Source organism: Palaemon carinicauda, chromosome 26 (genome assembly GCF_036898095.1).
Source record: "Palaemon carinicauda isolate YSFRI2023 chromosome 26, ASM3689809v2, whole genome shotgun sequence".
In the NCBI taxonomy this organism is placed as follows: Eukaryota; Metazoa; Arthropoda; class Malacostraca; order Decapoda; family Palaemonidae; genus Palaemon; species Palaemon carinicauda.
This window is the reverse complement of record NC_090750.1, coordinates 102121179-102134163: the sequence shown is the minus strand read 5'-3', so window position 1 is coordinate 102134163 and position 12985 is coordinate 102121179. Positions and strand designations below refer to the sequence as shown.

The window sequence follows — 12985 nt, the reverse complement described above, 5'->3', positions numbered from 1 at the left end:
CACTAGAACTTAAACTTGAATGCAATTGGAAGTTAGAAAAAAATTATTTAGCAAACCCATTAAGATGAACCATAGTTCAGGATGTACTTGGTAAAGATGTTAACTACTGCAGCAAGTTTTGTAAAAATGTAATTTATTCCATTTCCATTGTTACTCTGATGAAACCAGGGTTATCAGTTTCAGTATATGACAGAAATAAACCTGAAATTATGAATATAGACCTACTGACTGTCATGAAATGCAAACTTGAGTCAGGCTGGCTGACTACAATGGATCAATGTACTTGTGAAGACTGCTCAGGATTTTCATAAGCTTTCTGCTTTTCAGTCTGCCTGCTAGCAAAGCTGGAAATCATGGAATGAGGATTATTTTAAAGTTTAATTATTTGGAAAGGGTGGAAAATTCTCTTAAGAGGCTGTATCATGGTTAGTGACTTGGAAAAAAATTACTATTATACATGTACTGTATCTGATTTATTCTTGAATTGCTTTAATACTATAGTTAATTTTGATCTAACTAGACATTTTTCTTACAGGTGGTGCTTTAATCGGATTGTTTGTGGTATGGCACGAAATATATTCATCAGAATTTATTGTAAAGGTAAGGAATCAAGTGTTAATAAATGTTTAAGAATGTTACAGTAAATTAACATTTAATTCCTGAAGTATATTGACTTTGATTTCAGTGAACATGTCATAGTCAATGTACTGTTCATGTTTCATTGGCAAATGAATCATAGTATTAACTGTTTGGCTTGTAGGGTAAAAAATAGCCTGCTATAGTTGCATTATTACAGTACCATAGTAAGAATAGTTAGGCACAAAGTTGTAACTGTAAACTTGTAATTGTAGGTCCTAAATACAGATATATTAAAGGTCTCCTTCTTCTCCTGAACACGTAATTTAAGCGTCTTGGCATTGTTTTATGGATAGTCGCAAATAAGCTACTGCTTAAGTCGAACAAATTGGTCATTGAGATCTGAAAGAAAGCAATTTTTAAGTCCATATACTGTAGTTAAAATTGTCATAGTTTGAAGAACCTGGGTTTCTTACTCGAGTGCACCTAAGGAATGTTTTCTTGTCAAATTTAATAGTGGTTAAGAATGTTTTGGAAGCCAATTTCAGTCCTGTGGCAGTTTTCTCAACCAAATTGTTTTCCTCACAGTGGTGTATAGCTTATATCCCGTTAATTCCATGGTATCAGTAAATTCCATGATAAATGTACTGTCATCCACCAGGCCCTGGTAAGCCAAACCTATTTTGATTTCTAGGCACTTTAGCCTACCCTTGGAGTTTGATTTTTGATTATAGCAAATTTCATATTCCTAGATTTTGACCGCTTTTAAATTATTTAAATCTGGAATATTGAACTAAAACTTATTTTTGTGCACATCTGTAATTTTTCCTTTTGGATCTGCTAGACGTACCTAAATAGCCGAAACCACAAGGCAACGGCTTGTATTAGTTCATTTAGTAACAATTATGCTTTGTAACCAATTATATTAAAAAAATTTCATTTAATATACCTAATTTTTGATACAAAAATAATTTATCTAATATTCACATGTTTTTCAGGAATAAAATGCACTAGAAAATCCTCGATGCCAGGTACTTACTACTACCGAGGATTAATTACATATCTCTCAAACTTCCAAGCTTTCAATGAACTGCTGGTTACTTTCAAGTAAAAGTGCAGAAGCTGCTCAGGCCTGAATGCAAGTTATAAATCCTTCAATTTTTCTTCACTTGAAAATCATATTGGAGCAGAATGATTATAACCAAGGCCTGAACTTTCCGGGTTAGTATTCTTGAGGAATTTGTTCTTGTCTGTTTAATCTGCATTTGAATGTTAAATATAATTTCAGTTTGGAGTTAATTTTGTAGTTAATATCATTGGGCAAGGCACACAGATTTGGTCGCTGGCTGAATTGAAGTTGCCTGAGCTAGAGGATTAGGATTCTCAAGTTAATTGATCAGAACCAAAGTGTGACAGAAGAATTAAACCCTGGTTTGGGTGCTAATATATTAATGTGATTATTTTGGTACTGTTGACTAATCATTTATTACCTAGTTATATTTAGAGGCATTTACTCGAGTAGTCGGTGACTGTTTCATTTAGTTCAGGGTTTGACTAAGTTATATTTCCTAGAATTCCATAGACTACCTTTAATACTCTTTTAATTTTGAGTGTTCAAGCTGTTAATCCTTGTCTATGCATTAAGTTTTGTTAGAATTTGATAAAGGACAGTTCTCAATAAGAAGCTTGTTGTATTTCTTCAGTTAATGATTCTCAGGCTATGGATGCCATGGTTCAGTTAACCACTTTAGACCTGTGTAAATTTCCTGGTTTGGGGGCTATAAAATTTTGGAATGTCAATGCAGAGAAGGAATCTGTTTAGTATTTAGTGATAGATTTGTTTAGACATATTAAAATCTCTCTCTACCTATATTAAGTCCTTACCTATATTAAAAGTATGATTATAACTGTTTTAGTATCTGTAGTGTAAAAAATTCTAGATTAATAAACATTTCAATATTTAGTATTTTGACAAATTAGCCAATTATTTTTGAAGTGGTCATATTGAACATGCATGGTACTGGTCTGATTCTCTTGAGTCTTTGGATGCCTGCAATAAGCAGAAACATAAATGTTGATTCAAAAGTATATTTAATTTGTGATCATGTTACTGTACCTTCTGATATTGGCTAAATCTTAAAAGTACTGTACTTTAAGAATTAGATGAAATATTTAGTTGTGATTGAAGGGGAAGAAGGAAATTAGTTTTACAGAATTGTGCATTGCTTTGAATTGAATCTAAATTACAGTACAGTATTTAGTTATAACTGAATGAAGATGTCCCCTTGTACTAGTACAGTATTTTTTTTCTAAATCAAATGATTTGAAGTTTTTTCCTTTGTCTTAAATTAACATTGCAAACATCAATGTTTAACGATCTGAAGGTTTAAATTACGAAGATCATAGTAGTAACCACGGGTTTTAGTCCCTTAATAAAGGTTTGTGAAATACAGTATTAAGGAGCCATATGTAATTATTTTTTTTCATGAATTCCAAATCCTTAATCTTGGAAATATTCTTTTTTTGCCTCCTAGTTACAAATTTTTTGAAGTTAGCAAGTAACTGTGTGTATAGAGAGGACTAACTGGTTTGATGAAACATTGACCATAATTTCCCTTTTAGTCTTGGAAACACAATTGAGAGCTACCCCATTAAGTTTAAAAAGTCTGTGCTTTGCTATGTACCTTATCATTGCACTGGTACATAAAATGGTTGTTCTTTTAAAGATTTAGTATGCATGTACTGTGTAGTTTAGATATTACAAATTAGGAAAACTACAACCCAACTGAATGTGTTGATAAAGCATCTTTTGTCCAATATTGACTGTTGAAATTTAATTTTAAGTAGCACAATTGGTTTTAAAGGTTTCTAATTTGTGGCAGACTGAGAACACCTTATTTCTCACCGGTAGTTGAAATTCCTAATGCATACTTTACTTTAAGAGACATTTGTAACTTGCTGTCCCTTAACATGGTCTAATGGTGTCACAAAATTTTTATTAATTTTACTTACAGATAACCAAACATCATGACAACTGATAGATTTGGGTCACTGATCCATGAATATTATGGTAGAGTAGTCCTACTATATAGTTAGTTAAGAGGATTTATCCAAAACGTAAAGTTTTATTGGGTTATGTTATTGATGTTGAGGTTAGCATTTGTGAATTACACCTTCATGATTCAGTATGTAATTCAATGCAGATTAGATTTATTATTGTTAGGTTGCACCGAAATGTTTGAAATGAAGTTACCGAGGGTGAAATATGAAACCCGTAGTAATGTACAATAGTAGTGTACTCGTGTAGGTTACATTAATTGCAAAGGCAATTTTGTTTAAAAATTGAATACTTAATCTTACCTATTGAATCTATTAATAATACAAAGTAAATATGAATGATCATACCTACCCTGGTCTGATTTAATTACCTTGCATAAAATTTTGGCTACAGAACTATGATTAGGTACCTAGTCTATGAGAGCCTACATGGTATTGAACCCTTCTTAATTCACTGGTGTCTTACAATTATTTTTCTTCTGGTTTTAATTTAAGAGGTGACGAGAGGGGGCTGCAGAACCAATAAGCAAGAAGTGACGTGAGCTGTCGCAGAATATTAAGCTAGAGGTAACCGCAGAATAGAAATTAGTTAACGAGAGGAAGCAGCAGAACAGTAAGAGGCAATGTGAGGATCTGCAGAACAGTAAGGGAGAAGTGACATGAGGGGCTGCAGAACAGCAAGGGAAAGGTAACATGAGGGTCTGCAGATCAGGAAGGAAGTGACGAGCAGTCGCAGGCAGCGGAACAGCAATAGAGAAGCAACATGAGTAAGGAAGAAGTGATGAGCAATCTCAGAATATCAAGCTAGAAGTAATTGCTGAATAGAAATTAGTTAACGGAAGGCGGCAGTCTTAGACAGAAAGAGGGGAAGTGAGGGGTGTAAAACAAAAGGAAGAGAGATGATAAGGTCTCTGCAGAACAATAAGCAATAGGTGATGGATGAAAGAAGCTTGGAGTACAGCAAGCAAGCGAAGAGGTGGTGTTGCAGAAAATCAAGGAAGAAGGCTGTTAAAATAGTTGTAATACACAAAATGAAAGTTGCCCAAAACAGCCAAAGTTTAGTTATGAAGAGATGGTGTTAGAGACAATATTGAATTCAATAATGACATTGTGAAAAATTGTTGTACTACAATACAATAAAACATTACATTTACAGAACTGTTTTATTCTTGTTATTTACTGAACTGCATTATTTTGCATTAGCATTATTTTGCATTAAACATAATTTACTATTAGACAATAGTAAATATTATCTCTAGTACTGGATTTTATTAATGACCAAGTTGTCTACCATATCACCAATCTGTAAGGAAAAAACATCACATATGTAAAGACCATTATCACCAATATTTTATTCAGTTGCCAAGGAAAACATTTTGATTAGCATGTACTATATAGTCAAATAGTAGAGGTACTAATATAGTCAGATAGCTGAGATGATTATTCATAAAGTTAATTTGATTTATATCAGTCAGCTATGATCTGCATATTTTATTACAACTGTCCTTAAAATGTTTGAGCATAATGAAGGTTCTTTATTACAACTATTTTTAAAATGTTTTAGCATAATGAAGGTTCATTATTGCAAAATTACTAGTAGAATAAACATAGAATCATCCCCCTATATGCATAACCAAACATTAAAAGGCCCACATTCAAATATTACTTATCTACACATCACACTAATTGACAATTAACTATTCCCCATTCTTAGAAAATTAATTTACATATTTGATTTAATAGATAAACATGACATTAGTAGGTGAGTAAATATTCATCTAAATGTTTTAGCAAATTTACCTTGCACATACTGAAATTAAGTAATATTCACTAACCTGATCAGGGTTCTCTAACTTTGGAAGCTCTTCAGTTTCTCTATCACATCCTATGTGTCCAATTGTCAGCAGGAACAAAATTTAGAATTAGGGGCAGTGTCACAGTACATTGTTAATATACATATAAAAAGAAATGCATGATTTGACAGTACTTTGCTTGCCTACTAGACATTATGCATGAATTGACATTACTTTACTTCCCTCCTAAACATTAAGTGTTATTATCACTAAATGAGGACATTTTGCTATACCCAAGAATTTTTAAATTTCTATTCCTTTTCAACAGACTTGAAGAAATATTTTATATAAATCTTAATTCATTATGCAACTATTTTAATGTTTATGCAAAAAATATTTACCGGATTTTTACTTTATCCTAAACTGTAAAATATTAATAACTTGAAATTGTATCCTTACCTTTATATTTTTCATTATATAGCAGTCTTCTGAAACTACTTCTTTAATAAGAGATTTCTTCTATAACAAATTGATCTTTCATCAGTTTGCCTTGTATAGTCCACTTTCTCAAAGATTTCCTCCTAGAAAACTTCCATAATTTTCAATCTGTAGAAGGGGCAAAATTATCTAATCAAAATTGTAGGCAAATTTGCATGGTAAAATATTTGCTACGTTTTACTGTATTTAAATTTTAAAGATTTAGAAAAAATTAAGTAATTATAGTAATAATGAAACCTTCATATGTAAATGTAGTGGCAGAGTAGATAATTGTCCTTAAAATTCAATTCCACAGTTAAATAAAGTTAGTCATATGCGGCATTATTTTGAAATTATCAAACTGTCAATGTCTTATAATGGATAAAATTTGTGGCTAAAGTACACCTTCAAAATCTACATATTCCAAGTAAACTAGAACTAGTTTTAAATTCACTGTGCAAAAATTTTTACTTCAACTTAAAAAGGAGTCTACAATATTAAAACTAACCTGATTAATAACTGTTTTAAAGGGTACTGCACCACAAAAACACATCTGCATTAAAGTACCAGTAAACTGGTTCTATCAAATGCTGTGCATTTAATCAAGTAACTTTAGTTCCCTTAAAGTTCATCCTAAACAATGAACGCTTAATATTTCTGTACATTAAAATTCTCTTATTTTCCTATAAATCCTTTAAATTTTTGGCAATCATTCTAAAAGTAACAATCCATTTCAATATCAAATTTTAACCACTAAAACCTATAGCTAGTTAAATGAACAAACTCTTCCAAACACCTGCAATTATCAATGTACTGTATTGAGTCAATTAAATATTACAAAGCAAATCTTCATTTTGATAAGTAAACTATATGAAATGTAACCTGTGTAAAGTACACTAACAGTGTTCAAGTGTGCAAAATGATTAAGTACTTTGCACAATGATTAAGTACTTTGCACAATTTCAAAGGCTTCTGAACTTTCTCAAGCAATCCGTTAATTTTCTATGGGTAAACAAGGCTATTGCACTTGAGAAATAAATTTATTACCCAATGGGAGGAACATAAGTACTAGTAACAACTTCAAAAACTGAAGTGGGCATTTGTATACTTTGTTATTAATAAAATTTGGGTCACATGACCCAGCAAAAGGAACAGAGCGACTATTCAGCACCATCCTGATATGGGAAAAACATGCAGTATAATTAACAATCTGCAATTGCACAAAGAAGCAGTGTGTTAAAAATAAAGGTGGACAAAGTAGCAATAACAAAAATTCAATGCGAAAGCAACAAAGGCTCCTAGGGACATAAGGCAGTTACCAAAACTCTTGATGAGAACGGCAAGATTAGATGTAATTTATGAATTTTAGCTATTTTACATGGTGCCATATTGAGGCATGGGAGCCCAATTCTGCATTTAAGTGCATGGCAGAAAATACAATACAGTAGTTGCACGACAAAGTAAAAGTTGAAAAAGGTTGGACAGCATAAATGAAAAAAGTAAGTGGGAACAGAGGTAAAGTAGAAGGATTTATGCATTTACAGCTACGGGACAAAGTAACTAATCACCATTAAGCAATGGCAGCATTGCACTGCATCACGCAAGGTGCACTAACTACAATAACTCTTTAGGCTAGATTTAATTCAATTTGACACCAAAGTGCTGCCAGGGAGAAATCCAGCAATCAAACTGCTGTATTTAGTAAAGGTTAGATGATGCAGATATGAATAATACATCCCCACAGTTCCCAGCAGCAGTGAAAGAACTGCCAAAGTTGGTGGGAAGTTGCATCCCACTGCAGAAGGTCCTAAAAATCTAGACGACAACAGGCAACAAGCAATGTCAGGACCTTGTCTAAGAAAGAAATAACTCAATACCCCTTAAGCAATGCCTACGGTGCATTGCATTACATTGCACAAAGTGCAACAACGGCAAAGATGGTGTGGCACAGCACAAGAAAGTCTTGGCGCATAAGATGACATGATCGCCAACATGGAATGGGACTGGGGACCCATCCACGTATAACCTCCATGATAGTCACGAGCCAAAACCATACTGTCTATATAGTCAACAGCATAAATGGGTATACCAAGTCAGTGTAACCATGTTCAGTAGGGGAATCTGAGGACTATATACATCCAGACTGTCATTATGAGACTGCAGAAAACACAACCAGAAATAGCTAAAGTAGTGTAAACAATATAAATAGCATAAGAGTAGGCACATGGAAGAAGTAGAAAAGGAAATGTAAAGAATAAACCTAAATATTCCAGGTTCAAGTAAAGTAAGATGGACAGGAACTGGCAAAACTGATGGTGAAGGAATCACTTTTGTTCTGGAGTTGTTAAACTAGAAAGGAGTTGGCATAATGGTCAATAAAACAGTATCAAAATGTATACTGTAATGTGGTACTGGACAATATCAGAAAGGGTGATGTTAGTAACGATAAAAGGACATCCATTCAATATAAACATTAACGTAAGTATACGCTCCAACCAAACATTCTACAGAAGAGAAAGCAGACAAATTCTTTGACCACTAGCAGAAGCTCAACAGAAATGAGTATCAAGAAATTTCAATGGTAATGGGAGACTAATGAAATTGTAGGCAAGGGACTTTTGAAGACAGACCACACGAACTGGGAGAAAAACTTCAGGAGAAAGATTAACACAGTATGTTGGTGCGATACAAACGTTATGTTTTAACCAACACATGTTCGAGACCTCTGTCCTGCAGTGAACTAGTTACGGCTGATGATGATATGATGCAAGACAGAATAGTGGGGTAGAAGTAATAAAAGGAGATAAAAACAAATTGCATTCACAGGCCAAAAGCTTTTAAGACCAAAAGTAATTGCTGCAAGAGAACATTAATTATACTGACAGCCATAGCCTCCTTTATGTTAAGTTATGCTATAAGACCGAGTACTACCACCTTATTGGGATTAAATAGAAGATATCTCATACATTTCCACTTTAATTACCAATCATCATCGTGCATTTGCAAAGCTTTAATTACAGTCCTTTTCTAAGCTTTGATATTTAATTTTACTTGCCGGAGAGTTTCGTAAGAAACGGTTTTTTAATTCTTTTAATACTATCAAGATGAAAGTTAAACAGAACTTGCAAAACTAAATACATACAAAATTGTGTATTTTATTGTTGCTGGCAAAAACTTACTAAAGAACAAATCAATACCTATCTTATTACTATAGTTATTTTCCCGTTTCACTCCATTCCTTGCAAAGCTTATTTTCTTGTGGAACTTCACTCTTATTTCCTTTTATTGTGCATCAGGGAACTGAGCAACTTTTTTCACCTTATCCTTTAATAATGCCATAATTTCCAACCTGCAAAAGCACAGATTCATTTTAGTTCTATAGAAAACAGACATCAGAAATGATATTTTCATAATAAAATAAATTTTTGAATATACTTACCCGCTGGTTATATAAAAGAGCTGAAGTCCCTGACGCCAGGGCAGAAAATTCAAATCTCGCGCTATCGAAGATACGCCAGGTGTACCAACCGCACCCTAACGGTAGAACAGGTGGAACTACACACCAACTCCAGTTCTTCCATGCCTCATAGCCATACCATAGGTAGTCTCTAGAGGGGAGGAGGGAGGGTGTTAAATTTATATAACCAGCTGGTAAGTATATTCAAAAATTTATTTTATTATGAAAATATCATTTTTAAATATAAAACTTACCCGCTGGTTATATAAAAGAGCTGATTGACACCCCTTGGTGGCGGGTCAGAGACAGCTACATACAGAAAATTCACTTAAGGGTTACATACAATAAACTTAAGCAGTTCTCACCTGATAAGGAAGCTGACAGCAATGATACTCTGCCTCATTTCGTCCGCTATCCTTAAGAGATCCAGTAATCCACTCGGGCTGAAAATCTCTAGGAGCTGTCAAACGGTACAAACACCTATAACATGACAGGACCTCAACCAATACCCTTGTTCCGGGTGCACTCAAGGAACAAATTGACCACCTAGCCAAATCAAAGATTGCGGAAGACTGACGCCCAATCTCCACAAACAACCATAACAAACGAGTTCCAAGAGATAGAAAAGGGGTATTAGGAAAAAAGGGAACGTAGTGGTAGATCATTCACCTACTATCGCATTAGCAGCTATAAAAGGACCCAACGTAAAAAGGTCCTCATAGCGAGTCTGAACATTCTTCAAATAATGGGATGCAAAAACAGACTTACTTCTCCAAAATGTTGTATCCATCAGACTTTGCAGAGAACGGTTCTGTTTAAAGGCCACTGAAGTCGCTACCGCTCTGACTTCATGTGTCTTGACTTTGAGGAGCCTCTGATCCGACTCATCACACTGAGCATGAGCTTCTCGAATCAACAATCTAACGAAAAAAGACAAGGCATTCTTGGACATGGGCATCGAGGGTTTCCGAACTGCACACCACAGAGCGTCTGAGTTACCTCTCAGATTCTTAGTTCTGTCCACATAACACCGTAGAGCTCTAACTGGACAGAGAACCCTTTCCAATTCATCGCCAGCCAAATCCGAAAGGTTAGAAATCTCGAAGGATTTGGGCCATGGTCGAGAAGGGTTTTCGTTCTTGGCCAGAAACCCCAGTTGCAAAGAACAAATGGCTTTCCCATTCCGAAAACCAATGTTCTTGCTTAAAGCGTGAACTTCACTAACTCTTTTCGCAGTGGCGAGGGTAACTAGAAAAAGGGTTTTCAAGGTTAAGTCCTTAAATGAAGCCGAGTGTAAAGGCTCAAATCTGTCACTCATGAGAAATTTAAGGACAACATCCAAATTCCAGGCGATGGGAGCCGTTTGAATCTTCTTGGTCGTATCAAAAGACCTAAGTAAATCTCGTAGATCCTTATTATCAGAAAGGTCTAGGTTCCTGTGTCGAAAAACCGTCGCCAACATACTCCTGTAACCTTTAATAGTTGATGACGAGAAGTTATGCTTAGTTTTAAGGTCCAAGAAAAAATCTGCTATTTGGGAAAGCGATGTACTGGAAGAGGAAATCGCGTTAGTTCTACACCATTCCCTGAACAACTCCCACTTGGACTGATACACCTTGATGGTTGAAGACCTTCTTGCCCTTGCAATTGCCTTGGCTGCCTTCTTCGAAAATCCTCTAGCTCTAGCGAGTTTTTCGATAGTCTGAAGGCAGTCAGACGTAGAGCTCGGAGGTTGATGATTTCGGGCCAAGTGAGGTTGTCTGAGAAGATCGGGTCTCATGGGAAGGCTTCTCGGGACATCCACCATCCATTCCAGTACCTCTGGAAACCAGCTCCTTGACGGCCAGAACGGAGCTATCAGTGTCATTCTGGTCTCCTCGTGTGAAACGAACTTCTGAATCACTTTGTAAAGGATCTTGAACGGAGGAAAGGCATAAACCTCCATGTGTGACCAGTTCATCAGAAAAGCGTCTATGTGAAAAGCTTCGGGATCTGGAACCGGAGAGCAGTAACACTCTAGTCGTTTGGTCTTCGCGGTGGCAAAGAGATCCACGAGAGGTCGACCCCATAACCGCCACAGACTCTTGCAGATGTCCGGGTGCAGAATCCATTCTGTGGAGAGAACCTGACCTTTCCTGCTGAGTCTGTCTGCGCTCACATTGTTGACTCCCTGGATGAACCGCGTCAAAAGAGTCACCTTCCTTTCCTCCGCCCAGATGAGGAGCAGTCTTGCAATTTCGAACAGAGGCCAAGAGTGGGTCCCGCCTTGTTTCGCAATATAGGCCAGAGCTGTCGTGCTGTCCGAATTGACTTGGACTACCTTGCCCCTGATCTGCTTTTCGAAGCCGATGAGAGCCAGATGAATAGCTAAAAGCTCTTTTTGATTGATGTGGAGAGAGGTTTGCTTCACCGTCCAAGTCCCCGAAAGTTCCTGCTTCTCTAGAGTGGCTCCCCACCCCGAGTTGGAGGCGTCGCAACACAACACGAGGTTTGGGTTCCTCTGAAGTAAAGACAAGCCTTCTTTCAGTCTGGGCTCGTTGTTCCACCATTGAAGATGAGACTTGATGGAAGTCGAGATGGGAATGCAATCCCTGTCGAGGCTGTCCCCTTTCTTCCAATGGCGGTTGAGATGAAACTGAAGAGGACGCAAGAACAACTTCCCCAGGGTCACGAACTTCTCTAACGACGAGAGAGTCCCCAGAAGACTCATCCAATCTCTGACGGAGCAAATATCTCTCTTCAGGAACGTTTGTACTTTTAGGAGGGCTGCTTGGATTCTCACCGACGACGGAAAAGCCCGAAAACTCCGACTGTGAATCTCCATCCCCAAATAAAGAATCTCCTGGGATGGAATGAGTTGTGATTTTTTCGAGCTCACCAGGAGACCCAGTTCTCTGGAGAGATCCAAAGTCATCTTGAGGTCCTTCAAACAACAATCGGCTGAGGAGGCTCTTATCAGCCAATCGTCCAGATACAGAGAGGCCCTGATTCCCCTCGAATGCAGCATGCTTGCCACGTTCAGCATGATCTTGGTGAACAATAGAGGAGCCGTGCAGAGTCCGAAACAAAGAGCCCTGAACTGGAAGACCTTGTTTCCGTCCATGAACCTCAGATAACGTCTGCAGCTGGGATGAATCGGAAGGTGGAAATAGGCATCCTGAAGATCTAAAGAGACCATCCAATCGTCCTTCCTCACAGCTGCCAGAACTGTTTTCTGAGTCTCCATGGTGAACGTCGAGTTTTGGACGTAACCATTGAGCACACTTACGTCCAGAACCGGTCTCCACCCCCCGGAACTCTTGGGTACTAGAAAAAGGCGGTTGTAAAACCCCGGAGACGTAACATCTTGCACTTCCTCTATTGCTCGTTTCTCTAATAAAAGAGACATCTGTAGAAGCATGGCTTGTTTCTTGGGACCCTCTCTGTATTTGGGCGAAAGATCCACTGGATCTGTGACTAAAGGAGGATTGGTCAGGAAGGGGATCTTGTAGCCTTCCTTTAACACCTGGACGGACCAGGGGTCCGCTCCATTCCTCTCCCAAGCCTCCCAAAAGTGAGTCAACCTGGCCCCCACTGCTGTCTGAAGGAGAGGGCAGTCAGACTTTACCTCGGCCGGACTTGCCCC

General features: G+C 36.9%; 1 long non-coding RNA gene across 1 annotated transcript; it reads left to right on the top strand.

Moving 5' to 3' along the window:
* The first annotated feature begins 312 nt into the window (after window positions 1–312).
* Window positions 313–4400, top strand: LOC137620349 (uncharacterized). The gene is made up of 4 exons (XR_011040051.1): window positions 313–425; window positions 536–600; window positions 1575–1797; window positions 4129–4400. It is a non-coding gene; the product is annotated as an uncharacterized lncRNA (long non-coding RNA).
* The last annotated feature ends 8585 nt before the right edge of the window (window positions 4401–12985 follow it).